The following is a 23,450-nucleotide window of genomic DNA, read 5'->3' as shown; positions in this document are numbered from 1 at the left end:
ATAGTAAAACCAGAGAACCTGATAATTTTGCAGTGGCCTCTTAATTTTTTCCAGAGCTGTATGTATTGTTACACCATCTAGGAGCAGTATAGACCTAGTCTGTTCATTATATACATCTACATGATGTATTGTTACACCATGTAGGAGCAGTATAGACCTAGTCTGTTCATTATATACATCTACATGATGTATTGTTACACCATGTCGGAGCAGTATAGACCTAGTCTGTTCATTATATACATCTACATGAGGTATTGTTACACCATGTAGGAGCAGTATAGACCTAGTCTGTTCATTATATACATCTACATGATGTATTGTTACACCATGTCGGAGCAGTATAGACCTAGTCTGTTCATTATATACATCTACATGATGTATTGTTACACCATGCAGGAGCAGTAGGCTGTTTACAAAGGCAGACCATTTCAGATATTTTTTGGGGACCTAACAGATCAGCTCTGAAAAATATCTAATGTTAAAATATTACATGCCACTGGTCAAAAGACCAACATGAAAAATTAAATAAATATTTCCATAAAACTGCATTACCCGTCCCACTCCAGTGAGCCAGATGGCGATATGCGTTTTACAGGCGATGCTGCCAGAGTGTGACGTGGCATTAAATGTAGTGGACGAGACGCTTCTTTAACAACAGCTAATCAGCCATCTCAGGTATCTTGGCTAGCCAACAGCCGAAACATTGGAGCTCTTTAGACGTTTCGGTGTATATTAGTCATTGTGTTTTAAACATACGTCTGTCGTATCTACTAGTTAACCATTTCACCCCCCCCCCCCCCGTATTTACGTTGTTAGTCAGCTAGCTGACTGGTTAAGTTAGCACAAGGCTAGTCGCTTATGCTAACAAGCTAGCTAAAATCCCTGACCATGAGCTCACCAAGGTACTCCCCGCCGGTTAAAGAAGAGGATGTCTGCTGGACCGAGAAACAGGGTCTGTGGCTTAATGTTGTCGTGAAAGATGAAGAGGAAGAGGAGGATGTCACAGTGAAAGGCAACGAGACTGGAGATCTGATTAACACCAGTGAGTACTATTTTAAAAACAGTAGCAAAACCTTGTCAAACAACAACAAAATGGCCGCCATGACGCTTAAAAAAAAGGGTCATTTAGCAGACGCTCTTATCCAGAACGACTTACAGGAGCAATTATGGTTACGTGACTTGCTCAAGGGCACATCGACAGATGTTTCACCTAGTTGGCTCTGGGATTCGAATCAGCGACGTTTCAGTTACTGGCCCAAAGCTTGTTTTTGTAAACAGCTAAGGGATGGGGGCTGGAGTCACCGGTATGTAACCACTCTCAAATTCTATATATAAAAAAAGCTATGAATACAATGACTCACCATCCATAAGATAAAAAATTATAGTTTTAACCAGGTTTTCCAACTATATAGTGTTTGTTTACAAAAACTCATTAAACAAGATATCAGCCTAGTCGAGGACTCCAATCAAGTTGTACAAACATCAAGGATGATCAATGGAAACAGGATGCACCTGAGCTCAATTGAGTCTCAAAGCAAAGGGTCTGAATACTTATGTAAATAAGGTATTTCTGTATGATTTTTTAAAATTTTAATTTGCATAAAAATCTAAAACCATTTTCACTTTCATTATGGATATTTAACCTTTATTTAACAAGGCAGGTCAGTTAAAAACAAATTATTATTTACAATAATGGCCTAGGAACAGTGGGTTAACTGCCTTGTTCAGGGGCAGAATGACAGATTTTTGTACTTTTAAGTGTTTCCAATACTCATTTAGGCAAATTGTGCGTTAATACATTTGCGACAGCCTGTATGCCCTCCCAGCTATTGGTTTCATGTCTCAGCCCAGCCTGTATGCCCTCCCAGCTATCAGTTTCATGTTTCAGCCCAGCCTGTATGCCCTCCCAGCTATCAGTTTCATGTCTAATTGCCTAATTGCCCAACATCAGTGCCCGACCTCGCTAATGCTTTTGTGGCAGAATAGAAGCAAGTCCCCGCAGCAATGTGCCATCATCTAGTAGAAAGCCTTTCCAGAAGAGTGGAGGCTGTAATAGCAGCAAAGGGGGACCAACTCCATATTAAATGCCATGATTTTGGTATTTATTACTTGATCATTTATGGATCTGTATTTCTCCCCAAATGCATAATTTCAATAGATATCCTGACATGACATAGCAGCAAAGGGGGAAAAACTCCATATTAATGGCCATGAGTTTGGAATTAGACATTCGACAAGCTGGTGTCGACATACTTTTGGTCATGTAGTGCACCTTCATTTATTTTTTTTAAAGTAGGGGCGTGGATCAGAAAACCAGTCAGTATCTGTTGTGACCACCATTTGCCTCGACACATCTCCTTCGCATATGATCAGGCTGTTGATTGTGGCCTGTGAAATGTTGCCCCACTCCTTTTCAAAGTTGCTGGATATTGGCGGGAACTGGAACACTCTGTTGTACACGTCGAGCCAGAGCATCCCAAACATGCTCAATGGGTGACATGTAGTATGCAGGTCATGGAAGAACAGACATGTTCAGCTTCCAAGAACTGTCCAGATCCTTGCGACATTGTTATGTGCATTATATTCAAACATAAGGTGATGGCGGCGGATGAATGGCATGACAATGTACATTCAAATTGCTGTTGATGAAATGCAATTGTTCGTTGTGTGTATCTGATGCTTGCCCATATCATAACCCCACTGCCACCATGGGGCACTCTGTCCACAACGTTGACATCAGCAAACCGCTTGCTCACACGATGCCATACACACTTTCTGCCATCTGCCTGGTACAGTTGAAACCAGGATTCAAACATTGAGCACACTTCCCCAGAGTGCCAGTGGCCTTCAAAGGTGAGCATTTGCCCACTGAAGTCTGTTACAACACCGAACTACAGCCAGGTCAAGACCCTGGTGAGGACGATGCACACACAGATGAGCTTCTCTGCGACTGTTTCCATAATTGTTCGGTTGTACAAAACCACAGTTTCAACAGCTGTCCGGGTGGCTGGCCTCAGACAATCACGCTGGTGATGAAGCTGGATGTGGAGATCCTGGGCTGGCTTGGTTACACATGGTCTGCGGCTGTGGGGCCGGTTGGACACAATGCCACATTTTCTAAAATGACGCTGGAGGCGGCTTATTGTAGAGAAATGAACATTTAATTCTCTAACAGCTGTCATGGGCTGTTCTGCAGTCATCATGCCAATTGCATGCTCCCTCAACTTGAAACATCTGTGGCATTATTTTGTGACACATCTGCACATTTTAGTGACCTTTTATTGTCCCCAGCACAAGGCTCACCTGTGTAATGATCATGCTGTTTAATCAGCTTCTTGATATGCCACACCTGTCAGGTGGATGGATTATGTTGCATTTTTTATATTTTTGTTCAAACAGCTTAAAGGCAAATACGGCTACTTTTATGTTATTCTGGATACATTGTTTGATGTGACAGTGTTAGCTGTAGATGGCTAGCTAGCAAACAAGGGGATAAGAGGGTTGCCAGCCAGCAGGGCAACAGGACCTTTTAAAACGAATGACTGGGTTGCGTCCATAGATGGAGAACAAAAGGATTTCACGATTGGGGCGCATCTCTAGTAACCTAACTGCCATGGGTAGCAACCCTAGATTTGTGTTGGGACTATAATAGCTCATGGAAGGATGAAATGGTATGAAATAAATTCTTTAAAATAACATTTTTAAGGAATATATGTCAGTCATTATTTGAATATGTTGCTAACCCGTCGTTAGGAAGTGATAATGTCTTGGAAACCAGTGTCTGGAGGATATATTGGCACAGTTGGGTGGCCGAGGCAGAACACCTAAAATATACCCTCCAAACACCGGCTACTCTGGTATTATCACTTAAATATCATACCCCCAAGACATGCTAACATCTCACCATTACAATAACAGGAGAGGTTAGCATTATATGTCATAGCCCCAAGACATGCTAACCTCTCACCATTACAATAACAGGAGAGGTTAGCATTATATGTCATAGCCCCAAGACATGCTAACATCTCACCATTACAATAACAGGAGAGGTTAGCATTATATGTCATAGCCCCAAGACATGCTAACCTCTCACCATTACAATAACAGGAGAGGTTAGCATTTGGTATTATCACTTTAACACTACAGTCACTCTGTGATGACGCACTCTGCTGTTCTACATTTACATTTCAGCCATTTAGCAGACACTCTTATCCAGAGAGATGTACGTTACTGAGTCATTTAGCAGATGCTCTTATCCAGAGAGGCTTACAGTACTGAGTCATTTAGCAGACGCTCTTATCCAGAGAGACTTACATAGGTGAGACAACAACCTACCACAATGAAGTAGTTATCAGCGAAGTCAGTGCTCATATTAAGACTGCAAGTGTGTGGGGGGGATATTTAAAATACTCTTTAAAAAGGTTGGTTTTCAGAAGATGGGTAGGGACTCTGCTGTCCTGACATTAGGGGGAAGATTGTTCCACCAATAGGGTGCCAGGACAGAGAAGAGCTTTGACTGGGCTGAGCGGGAGCTGCCCTCCGGTAGGGGTGGGAGGGACAAGACACCAGAGGTGGCGGAACAGAGTTTTCTGGTTGGGTTAACCTCTCTGGGCCAGTGGGACGCTTGCGTCCCACCTACTCAACAGCCAGTGTAATCCCGTGGCGCAATATTCAAATACCTTAGAAATGCAATTTCTTCAATTTCTCAAACATATGACTATTTTACACCATTTTAAAGACAAGACTCTCGTTAATCTAACCACACTGTCCGATTTCAAAAAGGCTTTACAACGAAAGCAAAACATTAGATTATGTCAGCAGAGTACCCAGCCAGAAATAATCAGACACCCATTTTTCAAGCTAGCATATAATGTCACATAAACCCAAACCACAGCTAAACGCAGCACTAACCTTGGATGATCTTCATCAGATGACAATCCTAGGACATTATGTTATACAATACATGCATGTTTTGTTCAAACAAGTTCATATTTATATCAAAAACCAGCTTTTTACATTAGCATGTGACTAGCATGTGACTAGCATTCCCACCGAACACTTCCGGTGAATTTACTAAATTACTCACGATAAACGTTCACAAAATACATAAATTATTTTAAGAATTATAGATACAGAACTCCTTTATGCACTCGCTATGTCCGATTTTAAAATAGCTTTTCGGTGAAAGCACATTTTGCGATATTCTGAGTAGATAGCCCGGCCATCACAGGCTAGCTATTTTGACACCCACCAAGTGTGGTACTCACCAAACTCCGATTTACTATTAGAAAAGTTTGATTAACTTTGCTGTTCTTCGTCAGAATGCACTCCCAGGACTTCTACTTCAATAACAAATGTTGGTTTGGTTCCAAATAATCCATAGTTATATCCAAATAGCGGCGTTTTGTTCGTGCGTTCAAGACACTATCCGAATGGTAAAGAAGGGTGATGCGCTTGACGCGTTTCGTGACAAAAAAATTCAAAATATTCCATTACCGTACTTCGAAGCATGTCAAACGCTGTTTAAAATCAATTTTTATGCTATTGTTCTTGTAAAAAAGCGATAATATTCCGACCACGGCCGGATAAAAAATGTACCCGATTTAATCTGGTTATTACTCCTGCCCAGAAACTAGAATATGCATATAATTGTTTGATTTGGATAGAAAACACCCTAAAGTTTCTAAAACTGTTTGAATGGTGTCTGTGAGTATAACAGAACTCATATGGCAGGCCAAAACCTGAGAAGATTCTAAACAGGAAGCGCCCTCTCTGACCATTTCTTGGCCTTCTATAGCCTCTTTATCGAAAACAGAGGATCTCTGCTGTAATGTGACATTTTCTAAGACTCCCATAGGCTCTCAGAAGGCGCCAGAAAGTGGAATGATGACTCTGAAAAACAGTAGCGCATTTGGATAGTGGTCGATCTGAGAACAATGAAACGGGTGCACGTGAAGTGTCCATTTTACATTTTCAGTCTTTGAACGAAAACAACGTCGCCCGGTCGGAATATTATCGCTATTTTACGAGAAAAATCGCATAAAAATTGATTTTAAACAGTGTTTGACATGCTTCGAAGTACGGTAATGGAATATTTTGATTTTTTTTTGTCACGATACTCGCCGGCGCGTCACCCTTCGGATAGTGTCTTGAACGCAAGAACAAATGCAGCTATTTGGATATAACTATGGATTATTTGGAACCAAACCAACATTTGTTGAAGTAGAAGTCCTGGGAGTGCATTCTGACGAAGAACAGCAAAGGTAATCCAATTTTTCTTATAGTAAATCTGAGTTTGGTGAGTGCCAAACTTGGTGGGTGTCAAAATAGCTAGCCATGATGGCCGGGCTATCTACTCAGAATATTGCAAAATGTGCTTTCACCGAAAAGCTATTTTAAAATCTGACACCGCGATTGCATAAAGGAGTTCTGTATCTATAATTCTTAAAATAATTTATGTATTTTGTGAACGTTTATCGTGAGTAATTTAGTAAATTCACCGGAAGTTTCGGTGGGTATGCTAGTTCTGAACGTCACATGCTAATGTAAAAAGCTGGTTTTTGATATAAATATGAACTTGATTGAACAAAACATGCATGTATTGTATAACATAATGTCCTAGGAGTGTCATCTGATGAAGATCATCAAAGGTTAGTGCTGCATTAAGCTGTGGTTTTGTTTTTTGTGACATTATATGCTAGCTTGAAAAATGGGTGTCTGATTATTTCTGGCTGGGTACTCTCCTGACATAATCTAATGTTTTGCTTTCGTTGTAAAGCCTTTTTGAAATCGGACAATGTGGTTAGATAAAGGAGAGTCTTGTCTTTTAAAATGGTGTAAAATAGTCATATGTTTGAAAAATGGAAGTTTGGGGATTTTTTAGGAGTTTGTAATTCGTGCCACGCCCTATCATTGGATATTGGAGCGGTGTTTCGCTAGCGGAACATCTAGATGTAAGAGGTTAATGTTATGACCCAGGGATGGATGAAACAAGGAACAGTTAAGGCCAGAGTATTTAGGTCTGCCCTCCCTCCAGGAGGGTGGCACAGTGTTACAACCATGTACAATAGTCATTTAGTCTCTGCGGTCTCCCTGTGCACATCTAGGTTTAATACAACTCTTAAATATACAAGTTGTTCAGCTAATTTCTTGCATCCATCATAGCCTGGAGGAAGGGGAGGAGCAGTTCCCCTTAATGCTCCATAACCAAGCACCAGGATCTTGAAGATTAATAATTTTATTGAGGGATCTAGTCTAGATTAAACCTTGTAGAAAGACAGTTTTGTCATGTAGAGCAGTTATTCCCCCCAGGGGTATGCCAAATAAAAATGTGATTCACATTGTATGTATGTATGTATGGTCTTCACATTTTTCAAACAGTCCATTTATATTTTCCAACGGGGCTATAGATTTCGGTGAGTTTTTTTTAATCACCTTAGTAGTCTCGTATCATTACCAAAAATAAAATTCAACCATCTAGTGTTCAGTGAAATAACACCACAATGTCAAATACAGGTAGCCTAGTTAAATAATTAACATCCAATCATATTAACCATTACTCTCTTGCGGGAATTCAACTAACAGTCCGTAGGTAGCCAAACGTAGCTGCTGCTCATTCCGTTTTTTCAAAAATTGAGAAATGGTTAAAAAAAGTAAGGCCTTCATCCATAGAGACACATACCAGCTCTACTGGTAGTACTGCTACTACCAGCAGTACAACACCTGCACCTGTCGACGACACAAGTTGTTCTGCTTCCACGAGCACATCCAATGCTATCATCAGTAATTCTAAATGTGGTGTTAGCCCAGGTAGCATGGACACTGACAGTTGTGAATCTGATGCAGCCGAAGAACTACTGCCCCCTTACCCGGGAAAGCACGGAACAACAGACAGGGATGTTGGACCATCGAAGAGGCGCAAATATAATAACTACATTGATTTGGGGTTCACTTATATTGGGAGTAGTGCCTTTCCTCAGTCACAGTGTTATGTGCAAAAGTACCATCTCACAACTTGATGAAACCTTCTCTCTTGCACAGACATTTAGAAACAAAACATGCCAGTTTGAAAAACAAGGCTATGCGTTATGCAATGATATGGGCAGCGACCATGTAACGCTTTTACAACATACCCACAGGCCAACTTCATGACACTGGGTAAGGTTTATGACCCCCCATAAATACCTTTCTCCCTTCCCCTCTCTCTCTCTGACCCTACTGAAGGACTTTTGAATAGCCTTTGTTAAATATAGAGAGTCTGGGAACATCAAACAAGTGGGGGGAAAGGAACCATATTTCGGTAATAGAACCAGTTGGAAATATGCGTTGGAACTTAATGAGTATGGATGTCAGCTCGGTTGTCATCTGAGACATTATGACTGATGACAGGACGACATAAACTGTACCTGGGAAGGTATACACCCTCTAGTTATCAGAGTAACATGGAATTGTTATGCAATTTAAATGTTTGATATTGAAACTGTTTGTTAGAAGATTAAATGTAATTTTAGCTTCCAAATGAGAGAATTGGGTTTTCATAAGGAAAGTGCCCTGCTTAATCAGTGGCCCGTCCCTGTGAAGAGACATGGGTTATCAACGATGAAACACACCCTTCTCCCTCTCCACTATATAAGCCTTTGACGAAAAGGTAACCAGCCTGTTCCGGGTACGTGAGGTCTGCAGCCTCTGCGTTAAAAGGACTAACATTTTAAGTACAGAACTAAGCCAACCTCAGCGTGAGCTTTGGTTGTGAATGGTATGAACCTTGAACTCTTATTCACTACAGAAGTGATACTTCCTAGCCGTTGAGTTAGCAGCGGCCGCTGTAAACGTGGGCTAGGAAAGAACGGACGACGTATCCAGTCTAACACACAACAAAGATACTACAACGTATCCAATTTACCACCAGTGACATTCTTCCAAGGACAGGAAGATCTCTGTTGGTCAACACGGCCAGCATCTATGACCAACCTACCGAAGCACAGCTCAGAGTAAATATTTATTGCATTTTCCTTTTCCAAAGGGGCGGTAATTTAGAATGCATAAGATTCTGTATTTACGATAGCACAGCTTCTCCCTTTGTTCCTCAGTCTTCCCGCTCTTTCATTCAAGCCCAACCCCCTCTCTTTGTGTAACAAGCCTCATACAGGTTCCGTCCACCAGGGACGTTTTCTGTATGACGACATTTGTATTCTGTGTATATGTAATTCTGTGTGATTAGTTTAGGTATTTGGTAAATAAATAATTAAACCCAATTTTGTATTGCTGATTCAACTTGTTAGCCAGCGTTCGTGAAGATAACCGAGAATTTACAACTTTCATATGAGACTGAAAATAAGGTGACGATTAATGTGGACTGCTATTGATGTAAAAGATTACTAGGTCTTCAAGAGTTTATTCGGAAGATAACAACTCTATAAACGTTCTTCCGTGGTGCCCCGACTTTCTAGTTAATTACATTTACATGATTAGCTCAATCAGGTAATATTAATTACAGAGAAAGGATTTTATAGAATAGCATGTCATATCACTTAATCCGGCATAGCCGAAGACACGACACCAGTGTGCTGGTTATCAATGGGCAAAATATTGACTTTTTTTTTTACATTGGGGGACGAGCTTAAAGTTCTTTACTGACCATAATTTTCACTTGTCTGACTGCTTGCACGATGACGAGTTTCTCACACGACTGACCTATCTGGGTGATGTTTTTTCTCACTGGAATGATCTGAATCTAGGATTACAGAGACTCTCCGCAACTATATTCAATTGTGCGGGACAAAATTGAGGCAATGATTAAGAAGTTGGAGCTCTTCTCTGTCTGCGTTAACAAGGACAACACACACTGGTCTTTCCATTATTGTATGATTTATTTATTTTTTTTATGTGCAAATTAACTCAAACTTACAGACAATGTCGAATGTGCTATAGCGAAGCACCTGAGGTGAGTTGGGTGCGCAATTACGCAGGTACTTTCCTGAAACGGATGACAAACAACTGGATTCGTTATCCCTTTCATGCCCTGCCTCCAGTCCACTGAACGAGAGAGCCTCATTGAAATTGCAACAAGCGGTTCTGTGAAAATTGAATTTAAATCAGAAGCCACTGCCAGATTTCTGGATTGGGCTGCGCTGAGTATCCTGCCTTGACAAATCGCGCTGTTAAGACACTGATGCCCTTTGGAAACACGTACCTATGTGAGAGTGGATTCTCAGCCCTCACTAGCATGACAACTAAATACAGGCACAGACTGTGTGTGGAAAATGATTTTAAGACTGTGACTCTCTCCAATACAACCAACCATTGCAGAGTTATGTGCATCCTTTCAAGTACACCCTTCTCATTAATCTGTGGTGACTTACTCACAATTTTCGATTAACAAATCAAGTTTTATATGTGAGATGGTTAAATGAAGAGCAAAATTATTGATTATTATTATTTGTGCCCTGGTACTATAACAGCTCTTTGTCGCAACCCGGCTCGTAGGAAGTGACAAACTCATTCTTATGTTTAATAAATGTATTGTATAGTGTGTGTGTGGCAGGCTTACAATGATTTGAGAGTTTGAAAAACATTTGAGAGTGCGCTGACCCTGGTGCTAGAGGGGGTACGCAGCTGGAGGTTGAATGTTTGAAGGGATACGGGACTATAAAACGTTTGGGAACCACTGATGTAGAGGTTTCTTTCAGGTCTCTCTGTTTAACCAAATATTCTGTTTGTCTTCAGCAGGTGAAAGACCAGACTCTCACAGCGGGAAAAGTCATTCAGGGGAACCTGACCCACAGAAGACCAAACCAGCAAGACCACACCACTGCTCCCAGTGTGGAAAGGGTTTTAGACTCTCAGGGCATCTAAAAGTGCATGAAAGAACACACACTGGAGAAAAGCCATATCTATGCTCCCAGTGTGGAAAGGCTTTTGGACACTCAGGCAATCTAAAACTGCATGAACGAACACACACTGGAAAGAAGCCATATCAATGCTCCCAGTGTGGAAATAAATTTTTCTCATCTGGGGACCTGAAAAAACATGAGAGAACACACTTAGTAGAGAGGACTTTCCAATGCGCCCAATGTGGAAAGAGATTTATTCAGTTAGCGCATCTGAAAGATCATGAGAGAATACACCCAGGAGAACAACCATTCCAATGCTCCTTGTGTGGGAAAAGTTTTACCCATTCATGGAACCTGAAAATGCATGAGATGACACACACAGGAGGGAAGACTTTCCGCTGCTCCCAGTGTGGAAAAAGTTTTACCCAGTTAGGGGCCTTGAAAACGCATGAAATGACACACACACATGAGAAGGAGAGAAGCCTTTCTACTGCTCCCAGTGCGGAGAGTTTTACTTGGTTAGGGAATCTGAAAACGCATGAGAGAACACACACAGGGGAGAAGCCCGACCACTGCTCAGACTGGAAATAGATTTACCCAGCTAGGCTACCTGAAATCACATGAGTGGACACACTCTGTGGAAAAGTTTTACCTAGTTAGGGAACTTAAATGCATGAGATGACACACACACAGGAGAGATGCCTTTCCACTGCTCTCAGTGTGGAAAGAGTTTTAGAAATGCAGGGAACCTGAAAGTGCATGAAAGAAGACACTATGGAGAGAAGCCTTTCCAATCTTCTCATTGTGGAAATACATTTTCCCTGTCAGAGGACCTGAAATCACATGAGAGAATACAGGCGCTGTGTTCTGACTTATATTTTTGACTTAAGAAATTGTGATTTGGTTTATGCCACATCAAATCAATGTATATGAAAGCTTACTCAAAAACAGGGTTACTTTTGTTTTTCTTTAAGACATGATCATATCTCAAATCAAAATATATATTTTTAAATCTGTATTTTGATTATGAAGTATAGATTTGAATATTGGTATTTAAAAATGTAAATTATTATATAGATTAATAGAATGTGCATTTCTAGATTCTATCCTTGAAACCTCTTGGATTTGGATATTACTGAAGAAATTTGATTGGATGCATGATTTGGATATTGCAAAGTGTAAATGATTAGATCAGGATCAAAATTGGTGGAGAAACAAAAATAGCATAAATAGCTAAGTATACCAGTTTTATTTGAGTACCAGGATGTTGACAGAGGTTTTTCGGGGGAGGACTGTGTGTGGGTCTTGGATGGTTGGTGGCCTGGCGTTTGGGAGCGTGGGCCGGTGGCCCGAGTGGTCGCTGGTTTGGGTCCCCGATTCGACTGTGTGTGAGATCTGTCGATTTGCCCCTTGGCGTGGCGCTTGACCCTAGTTACTATTGTGGGTCGCTTTAGATGGGAATGGCTGCTAGATGACTGAATGCAATGTAAATATTGAGCAGCTTCACTGCAGGTAGATTGTATGATTTTTCAAATTCAATAAAATAAAAAAATTTAACGTGCATTAATTACATTTTTACATTTCACATGTTTGTCATTCAGCAGACGCTTCTTATCAAATCATATTTTATTGGTCACATACACATATTCAGCAGATGTTATTGCAGGTGTAGCAAAATGCGTGTGTTCCTGGCTCCAACAGTGCAGTAGTATCTAACAATTCACATCAATACACATATCTAAAAGAATGGAATATATAAATATTAGGACGAGCAATGTCAGTGGCATTGACTAAATACAGTAGAATACAGTATGTACATATGAGATGAGTAAAGCAGTATGTAAACATTAAAGTGGCCAGTGATTCCATCTCTATGTATATAGGGCAGCAGCCTCTAAGGTGAGGGTTGAGTAGCTGACTAGTGATGGCTATTTAACAGTCTGATGGCCTTGAGCTAGAAGCTGGTTTTCAGTCTCTCGGTCCCAGCTTTAATGCATCTGTACTGACATCGACATTCTGGATGATAGCGTGGTGAACAGGCCGTGGTCCGGGTGGTTGATGGCCTTGATGATCTTTTTGGCCTTCCTGTGACATCAAGTGCTGTAGGTGTCCTGGAGGGCAGGCAGTGTGCCCCCTGTGATGCGTTGGGTAGACCATAACACCCTCTAGAGAGCTCTGCGATTGAAGGGCGGTGCTACAGCCCGACAGGATGCTCTCAATGGTACATCTGTAAAAGTTTGAGAGTCTTAGGGTCAAGCCGAATTTATTCAGCCTCCTGAGGTTGAAGAGGCGCTGCTATGCCTTCACCACACTGTGTTTTGTTGAGGAAGAGGTTATTTTCCTGGCACTACTCTGCCAGGGCCCTCACTTCCTCCCTGAAGGCTGTCTTGTCATTGTTGGTAATCAGGCCTACTACTGTTGCGTCGTCTGCAAACTTGATGATTTGAGTTAGAGGCGTGCATGGCCACGCAGTCATGTGTGAACAGGAGGTGGCTGAGCACACACCCTTGTGGGGCCCCTGTGTTGAGGATCAGCGGTGGAGGTGTTGTTTCCTACCTTCACCACCTGGGGGGCGGCCTGTCAGGAAATCCAGGACCAGTTGCACAAGGCGGGGTTCAGACCCAGGGCCTCGAGTTTAGTGATGGGCTTGGAGGGTACTATGGTGTTGAATGCTGAGCTATAGTCAATGAACAGCATTCTGACATAGGTATTCCTCTTGTGCAGATGGGATAAGGCAGTGTGATGGCGATTGCATCGTCTGTGGATCTAGTGGGGCGGTATCCAGATCGACTTACAGTACTGAGTGCATACATTTTTGTACTGGTCCTCCGTGGGAAACCCATAACCCGGGCGTTGCAAGCACCACGATCTACCAACTGAGGCCCATGGGACCTTGGATTCTAACTTTGAAACCTCTTGAATTGTGTAATTGAGTTAATTCCTGTACTAGTCTTCAAGTTAAAGGAGTATAAAAATGTGATGTTGTTCTGATGACATTGATAAGATGTTGACATGAAAAACATTCACCACCACATGAATGTTTACATTAGTATTATTACACCTTGTCAGAGAACTAAAACAATTTGATTAATGCAACATTTTTATCTAAAAAAAATACAGTGAATACATAAAATATTCACCTGGAATTTGAAAAAGTATTCCAGGTGAAAAAGCATTCCAGGTGAAGCTGGTTGAGAGAATGCAAAGAGTTTGCAAAGCTGTCATCAAGACAAAGGGTGGCTACTTGGAAAAATCTCAAATATATTTTGATTTGTTTAACACTTTTGGTTACTAGATGATTCCAATTGTGTTATTTCATAGTTTATGTCTTCACAATTATTCTACAATGTAGAAAATAGTACAAAATAAAGAAAAACCCTTGAATGATGTGTGTCCAAACCTTTGACTATTACTGTACATATTACTTCAATCACCTCAACTACCTGGTACTTCAGCACATTGACCCTGTACCAGTACTCCTTGTATATAGCCACGTTACTACCTGGTACCTCAGCACATTGACCCTGTACCAGTACTCCTTGTATATAGCCTCGTTACTACCTGGTACCTCAGCACATTGACCCAGTACCAGTACTCCTTGTATATAGCCTCGTTACTACCTGGTACCTCAGCACATTGACCCAGTACCAGTACTCCTTGTATATAGCCTCGTTACTACCTGGTACCTCAGCACATTGACCCAGTACCAGTACTCCTTGTATATAGCCTCGTTACTACCTGGTACCTCAGCACATTGACCCGGTACCGGTACTCCTTGTATATAGCCTCGTTACTACCTGGTACCTCAGCACATTGACCCAGTACCAGTACTCCTTGTATATAGCCTCGTTACTACCTGGTACCTCAGCATGTTGACCCGGTACTCCTTGTATATAGCCTCGTTACTACCTGGTACCTCAGCACGTTGACCCGGTACCAGTACTCCTTGTATATAGCCTCGTTACTACCTGGTACCTCAGCATGTTGACCCGGTACTCCTTGTATATAGCCACGTTACTACCTGGTACCTCAGCACGTTGACCCGGTACTGGTACTCCTTTAAATAGCCTCGTTACTACCTGGTACCTCAGCACATTGACCCGGTACTCCTTGTATATAGCCTCGTTACTACCTGGTACCTCAGCATGTTGACCCGGTACTGGTACTCCTTGTATATAGCCTCGTTACTACCTGGTACGTCAGCACGTTGACCCGGTACTGGTACTCCTTGTATATAGCCTCGTTACTACCTGGTACCTCAGCATGTTGACCCGGTACTGGTACTCCTTTAAATAGCCTCGTTACTACCTGGTACCTCAGCACATTGACCCGGTACTCCTTGTATATAGCCTCGTTACTACCTGGTACCTCAGCATGTTGACCCAGTACCGGTACTCCTTGTATATAGCCTCGTTACTACCTGGTACCTCAGCATGTTGACCCGGTACTCCTTGTATATAGCCTCATTACTACCTGCTACCTCAGCACATTGACCCGGTACTCCTTGTATATAGCCTCGTTACTACCTGGTACCTCAGCACATTGACCCGGTACTCCTTGTATATAGCCACGTTACTACCTGGTACCTCAGCACGTTGACCCGGTACTCCTTGTATATAGCCTCGTTACTACCTGGTACCTCAGCACATTGACCCAGTACCAGTACTCCTTGTATATAGCCACGTTACTACCTGGTACCTCAGCATGTTGACCCGGTACCGGTACTCCTTGTATATAGCCTCGTTACTACCTGGTACCTCAGCACGTTGACCCGGTACCGGTACTCCTTGTATATAGCCTCGTTACTACCTGGTACCTCAGCATGTTGACCCGGTACCGGTACTCCTTGTATATAGCCTCGTTACTACCTGGTACCTCAGCATGTTGACCCGGTACTGGTAGTCCTTGTATATAGCCTCGTTACTACCTGGTACCTCAGCATGTTGACCCGGTACCGGTACTCCTTGTATATAGCCTCGTTACTCCTTTTATATTATGTTACTATTAACTTTTTTTTCTTACTTTATAAATCTGCATTGTTGGGAAAAGGCTTGTAATTAACCATTTCACAATAAAACCTGTTGTATTCGCGCACATGTGACATACATTATATTTGAAAACCCATTGGATGAGAAGGTCAGACGTCCCTCCCCTTTCACCTTCTTATCCAATGGGTTTTTGAAAGAGGCAAGGAGAGAGGACCTGAGGAATCAAGGAAATGAAATTGAGATTCTCCCCATGTTTCCTCCATTCCTCACCTCCCGTTCAAAGCACAAATGCACTTTCAAAACGGGAGTGTTGGAAACAAGGACAGAGGAAGCAAGCATTTGAGGGCTAGTTTTCAGACACTCACTAACACACACACACACACTGCTTTAAAAGAGTACGAGTGTATTTCATTAGTTATTATTATTATTGTCAATGATTTTCTTGATAGAACCCATTGTATTATATTATTATATTCTATTAACAATATAGAAATGCTGTAGTTGATATTTTTCCATTCTCCGGGAATGTTTAACACGGCTAGAAATGAGAGAGACATTGACTAAACACAAACCGATCTGGCTACTGGGCATGACAAAGAAACACGCGGTGTCATTTTGAACGGCATGTAAACGTTGTGTTGTTGCTAGGTGGAGTCACGGTCTCATTTTGCCTACCAAGACTTTTATTCCTGTAACTTGACATCCGATAAAGTCTGAGGGTTAATACGCCATGAATTAGAGGGACTGATCGGTCTAAGAAACTTGAGGGTCATAATAATGAGGAGTATGGTTTGAAATCACAATGGCCTCATATGAACATGCCTGGAGGTTGGGTAGGTGTTGATGTGAACATGCCTGGAGGTTGGGTAGGTGTTGATGTGAACATGCCTGGAGGTTGGGTAGGTGGTGTTGATATGAACATGCCTGGAGGTTGGGTAGGTGGTGTTGATATGAACATGCCTGGAGGTTGGGTAGGAGGTGTTGATATGAACATGCCTGGAGGTTGGGTAGGAGGTGTTGATGTGAACATGCCTGGAGGTTGGGTAGGAGGTGTTGATGTGAACATGCCTGGAGGTTGGGTAGGAGGTGTTGATGTGAACATGCCTGGAGGTTGGGTAGGAGGTGTTGATATGAACATGCCTGGAGGTTGGGTAGGTGGTGTTGATATGAACATGTCTGGAGGTTGGGTAGGTGTTGATGTGAACATGCCTGGAGGTTGGGTAGGAGGTGTTGATGTGAACATGCCTGGAGGTTGGGTAGGAGGTGTTGATATGAACATGCCTGGAGGTTGGGTAGGAGGTGTTGATGTGAACATGCCTGGAGGTTGGGTAGGAGGTGTTATGAACTTGCCTGGAGGTTGGGTAGGAGGTGTTGATGTGAACATGCCTGGAGGTTGGGTAGGAGGTGTTGATGTGAACATGCCTGGAGGTTGGGTAGGAGTGATTGTCACTGATTTTCCTCTTCCACTCATTATGACTCGCCAGTCGTTGTCCAATCAGATTCGGAGTGTAGGAATGGTCTAATATTCCTTCCAATGTGTTGTCCAATCAGATGCTGTGTAGAGGAATGGTCTAATATTCCTTCCAATGTGTTCTCCAATATCATAAAACATTTTAGCTCAGTGCCATTATCCTTGCCAGGTGAGGTACTGAAAACAGGGGTGCCAATCATTTTGACCCTTATCTTTTTTTAGATAAAAAATAATAATTGTTGAAAAAATAATAATTGTTGAAAAAAAATATCTTCATCTTAGCAATTGTATTAGTAGAAAATAAAAGAATGACCCCATTATTTTGAGCATAGAATATAATTTTGGACCCCACTGAAAATGTAATATCCGTGTTATCAATTGTGGACCTGACTGTACATCTATGCATTGTTACACCATGTAGGAGCAGTGTAGACCTAGCTTCTTCCTGTGATATCTATTTGTTTGACAAAATATCTGTTTGTTGGACTATACTACAGATGTGCAGTAGTTGTTTGTTTTGAATTCTCACGTATAGAAACAACACATGTTTAGAAACAACACATGTTTCTATATGTACGTTTCCATAAAATATTATTTAATGAAATAGATTAAGAATACGCTTTTTGTCTGGAATAAACGTTTTCCCAACTGCGCTACGCACTCTAGTCAGCAGATTGCAGAGTGCGTATTTCAAGTGACGCTCCAAGAGGGACGTATAATCTAGTGGACGGGACGCTTCTTCAATAACAAAAACAGCTAGCTAGTCAGCCACCTCGGTAGCTTTTTAGCCAACATAGCAAAACATTGGAGCGCTTTAGACGTTTTCGGTGTATATTAGTCATTGTGTTTTAAACACACGTCTGTCGTATCTACTATTTCCATATTTACGTTGTTGTTAGTCAGGTAGCTGGCTGGTTAAATTAGCAATTGCACCAGGCTAGCTAACGTCCCCGACAATGAGTTCACTAAGCTATTCCCCCCCGCTAAAGAAGACGGGGTCTGCTGGACGTGGAAAGAGGAGAAGGAGGAAACGGCTGTCACAGTTAAACAAGAAGTCGAGGATGAGGCTGTTACAGTGAAAGAAGAAGACGTTTCAATGGAAGAAGCTTTCAGAGTGGAAAAAGGAGGAAGAGAAAGAGGATACCAAATTTCCTCGGTTGCAAAGGTCCGGATGGATATCGTCCTTTATCGGGCGCTGTGGTACAGCGTAGTAACAAACATATTCGTCTACGACTTAGGAAACATGTTGTTAAATAAAATGTCCATTAAATGAGACTAAGAACATGAATGAATTGCAACTTCTTTCGAACATTACTGAAGAACAAAAGTGGTTGCATATGCAAAAAGTGCACTATGAACTATTAGACATGGGCTGTTAAATTAAGCTTTAAGCCATCAGCTTCTGGATGAAATCTACGTGGTTTGGAGCATCTTTGTCTCCCTGCGTTTGCACGAGAAGATTGGGGAAGTGGACAATTGCTAATAAGCCTGTACCTTGGTTCTAACTATAGGTATCAAATCAAATGTATTTGTCACATACACATGGTTAGCAGATGTTAATGCGAGTGTAGGGAAATGCTTGTGCTTCTAGTTCCGACCATGCAGTAATATCGAACAAGTAATATAACCTAACAATTTCACTACAACTACCTTATACACAAGTGTAAAGGAATGAATACGAATATGTACATAAAAATATAAATGAGTGATGGCCGAACGGCATAGGCAAGATGCAGTAGATGGTATAGAGTACAGTATATACATATGAGATGAGTAATGTAGGGTATGTAACATTATATAATATAAAGTGTCTAGAGATAAATTGATTACATCAATTTTCCCTTTATTAAAGTGGCTGGAGTTGAGTCAGTATGTTGGCAGCAGCCACTCAATGTTAGTGATGGCTGTTTAACAGTCTGATGGCCTTGAGATAGAAGCTGTTTTTCAGTCTCTCAGTCCCCGTGTTGGTGCTGACATCTTCAGGACAGGAATACCGGTTTACTTAACGGAGGAATAAACACACATGTTCATCATTGGTGTCTTAACCAGAACGGGGGAAAATGCACTTTATTTATTTTCGCACATGCGCAGTCATACATCTCTCATAGGGCATGACTGTACCAGTGTAAGAACACAACTCAACAACATATTAGTCCACATGCCAACACCCCCACTTGCTCTTATACTGTACAAGTCGTATTCAACCTAACTTTATCAACACATTTAGCTTACAGTTATTCATCTCACAAATGTCAGTTTATATTCCAAACATGTAACCCAAGAATTTTTCATTTTTGAACTTCGTTACAGGTTTAGTCAAAACATCTGCAGCCATGTCTGCCGTTGGACAATATTCAATACTTATTTTACCATCACTGAGTGCAGATCGAATGAAATGATATCTGATGTCGACATGTTTACATCTCTGACGACACACTGGGTTCTTTGACAGAGCAATTGCACCTTGGTTATCTTCAAAGATTGTTACTGGTGTATATTGGCACTCACTATCCATCTCGCCCAATAACTGTACAAGGTACAAACTTTCTTGTGTAGTAGCAGCCAGTGCCATGTACTCTGCTTCACATGTAGATAAAGCTACTGTTGGCTGCTTCTTAGACCTCCATGAAATGACAGGTCCACATTTAGTTAAACTAAAACAATACCCTGTTATGCTTCGTCTGTCACTTTGATCTGCTGCCCAATCAGCATCACTATATGCTATGAGGTTGAGTTTTTCCACCCCCTTTTTGTAACACAACTCCTGATTCATTGTTCCCTTCAAGTACCTCAACACATGTTTAGCTGCTATCCAGTGTTGCTCTTTTGGTTCTGATAGGTATTGTGACAGCTTGCTGACAATCCAACTGATATCCGGTCTTGTACATGTCATCACATATATCAAGCTGCCTATCACTTCACGATACCTTTTTGAATCAATAAGTTCACCATCACCATCAAAGTTTGGTTTTTGTTCACATGGTGTTGACCTTGTTTTACAGTCTGACATACCAAACCTTTCCAGTATCTTGGTTATATACCTTGTTTGGTTCATCGTTATTTTCCCTTCACTTTGTGTAAAATCAATGCCTAGGAAATGTCCAAGCCTCCCAAGATCTTTCATCTTAAATTTTTCACGTAACATTTCTTTTACACTTGTGAGTGAGTCACTATCACTAGCAGCGATAATTAGATCATCGACCCAAATTATCAAAATGATCCTTTCTGTTGCAGTTTGTTTGTTATAAACACAGTGATCAGCTGGGTTCTGTGTAAAACCATTTTCACTAAGGTGATCATGCAACATTTTGTTCCAGTTCCTTCCTGACTGTTTCAGGCCGTACAGTGACTTGTTCAGTTTGCAGACTAGTTGCTCACCTGTATCTGACCTGACTTCAAAACCCTCTGGTTGCTCCATGTACACTTCACAGTCAATAGGAGCATGTAGATATGCTGTTTTGACATCCATCTGATGTAACTCTAAGTCATACTGAGCTGCTAGCTGCATCAAACAGCGTACTGATGTCATATTTGCAGTTGGAGAAAAAGTCTCCTTATAGTCTATTCCTGCCACTTGACTATACCCCTTTGCAACATATCTTGCCTTGTATGTCTCAGTCTCATCTGAATTGTTTTTGACCGCATAGACCCACCTGCCCCCCACTGCATTTTTACCCTCTGGCAGTGTGGTTAATGTGAATGTATCATTTTCCCTAAGGGAATCCATCTCCTCCTTCATAGCAGTAGCCCAAATCTCTGATTTTGGTGAAATCATTGCTTCTTTGAAGGTTTGTGGTGCATTGCACATTACTCTGTAGCAGTAGTCAACACTAGGTGGTATCTGGTCATCACATTTCACTTTACACTCATAGTCTTTTAAGTACTGGGGTTTCTTCCTCGCTCTGTCTGGATAGCGTGGACTCTGACCATCTGATGTCTCAATTTGCACATCTTGTGTCTCTTCTGAGTTTTGATCTGCCATCTTGGCTTTCGGCATGGGGTTTTCAAATCTCTCCCCATGAAGATCATCACTGATTTCCAAATCTGTCTGAGTTTGGTGTTCGACTACACCTTTTGTAACACACTTGACTAATCTGTTTTTAAGAACTTTCCCAGTGTCTGGGTAGTAGACTAGGTATGCTGGACTATTTTTATCATACCCGACAAAAATACCCTTTTCACATCTTGAGTCTAACTTTTTCTTGTTCTGTCTATATGCATAGCAAACAGATCCAAATTCTTTCATCTTTGAAAGATCAGGCTTTCTCCCAGTAAACATGTAGTGTGGAGTCTGTCCTACACGCTTATTGTAACACCTATTGCGAATTACTGCAGCAGTCATTACAGCATATGTCCACAAGTTCTTTGGTAGGTTGCTTTCAAGTAGCATGCATCTTGCCATTTCGAACAATGTTCTCCAATTTCTCTCAGCCGTCCCATTTTGATGGGGTGAGTAAGGGGCTGAAGTTTCATGTCTTATGGCGTTCTTACTGAGCAGTGACTGGAACTCTTTGGCTGTGAATTCTGTGCCATTATCTGACCTGACACACTTTATTTTCCCATAAGGGGCCACATCAGCAATAAACTTCTCAGTAGCTTTTACAGTATCACTCTTTGCTTTTAGGAAATACACAAAAACTGCCCCTGAATAATCATCCGTAAATGCTAGAGTATATCTGAACCCATCTTTCGCCTCTGGCTCAATAGGGCCAGCCAAATCAGTGTGCACAAGCTCAAGAGCCGCTTTTGCTTTTTCATCAGGCTCTCTGTTTCTGCTCTGAACAAATTTTCCCTGAGTGCAGATTTCACAGTTGAGGGTAGATTTGTCAATCTTACCTGTGATTTTCATTCCCTCTGTCACATTTTCTAACTTTGACACATCCTCAAAATTACAGTGGCCAAGAATTTTGTGCCATGTGTGAATATCATAGCACCCATGACATCCATCATCATATTCATCACTTACAGTGTTAAGATAGTAAAGTCTATCGTACTCCTCGATGTCAAAAGTGGTACCGTTCTTGTGGATGAGCTTGTTACACCCCTGTCGAAAGTTGACTGAAGCTCCGTTGGCTGTCGCTGCTTTAACAGAGAAAATGTCCTGTGGAAACGACGGCACGTACAGCGCCTTCATCAGCGTTGTTTTTACCCGACGACCCGTGTTGTCTCTCAGGTAAACCTCCGCTGCACCTCTCCTCTCCGCGACACCATTCGTTCTTGTTCCGTCAGCCAGCTCCACGGAATGTTTTTCCGGTTTGAAAGTCTCGTCAAACTCCTTAAACTTCCCGATGTCCGTGACTATATGTGACGTTGCTCCCGTATCAACCATCAGCCCTTTCTGTTTCAGTCCACTGACCTGACAGTCACTTATTCTGAATGCAAATGAGTGGCTTTCAGCATCTGTTGCTTGTTTCACATTGTCTCTTCTTTTTCGTCTGCAATTTGCGTCAGTATGAGTGGAGCTCTTGCAAAAACTACACCACTTTCTCCGTTCTTTGCGCTCTCCAGTAACGGTACATTCCCGGGCCTTGTGCCCTTTCTGGCCACAGTTGAAGCAGGTTATCTCGGTCCCTTTATCTCTCCCTCTTGGCCAGCTAACTTTAATGTTACTTGCCTTCATCACGTTGTCGTCAGTGGAAACGGCGCTAAACTTCTCGGTGCTTTCATAGCTCCTCAACTTGGTTTTGAACTCGCCAAAAGTTGTCGGCTCGTCACTCTGCGTTATGTGGATGGCAAACGGCTTAAATGATTCGGGCAAACCTTTCAGAATCATTGCAATCAACAGCCCGTCACTTAAAGTCTCTTCAGCATTTCTCAGTGCTGTAATAGCCGTCTCAGCACGAATGATATAGTCCGTAACACTTTCGTCAGCGGCTTTCTGAAGAGAAGTTAGTTCAGTGTAGAGGCTAATCACACGTGGCTTCCCTTTACCTGCATAATGTTCCCTCAATATCTTCAACGCTTTTCTCCCATCATCTGCTGCTTCTCTCATTATCAGGGAAAGGCTTTTATCATCCAAAACCTGTATCAATTCGGCGTAGGCTTCTTCATTTTTCTCTCTGTCTTCTTCATCTTCATCCACGCTCAATATGGCGGCCTTTAGCCCAAGCAAACGCAAGTGCCCCAAAAACTTTGTCTCCCATAACTCGTACTTTTTTT

At 41.8% G+C, this 23,450-nt stretch overlaps 1 long non-coding RNA gene across 1 annotated transcript; it reads left to right on the top strand.

Moving 5' to 3' along the window:
* Positions 1-570: 570 nt before the first annotated feature.
* LOC115177708 (uncharacterized) lies at positions 571-12,395 on the top strand. Its single transcript, XR_003872455.1, has 2 exons — positions 571-1,042; positions 10,726-12,395. It is a non-coding gene; the product is annotated as an uncharacterized LOC115177708 (long non-coding RNA).
* Positions 12,396-23,450: the final 11,055 nt, after the last annotated feature.

The sequence above is a fragment of the Salmo trutta genome, chromosome 38 (genome assembly GCF_901001165.1).
Source record: "Salmo trutta chromosome 38, fSalTru1.1, whole genome shotgun sequence".
Classification (NCBI taxonomy): domain Eukaryota; kingdom Metazoa; phylum Chordata; class Actinopteri; order Salmoniformes; family Salmonidae; genus Salmo; species Salmo trutta.
Note: the sequence above shows the minus strand (reverse complement) of the source record. Positions and strands in the feature narration are given on the sequence as shown.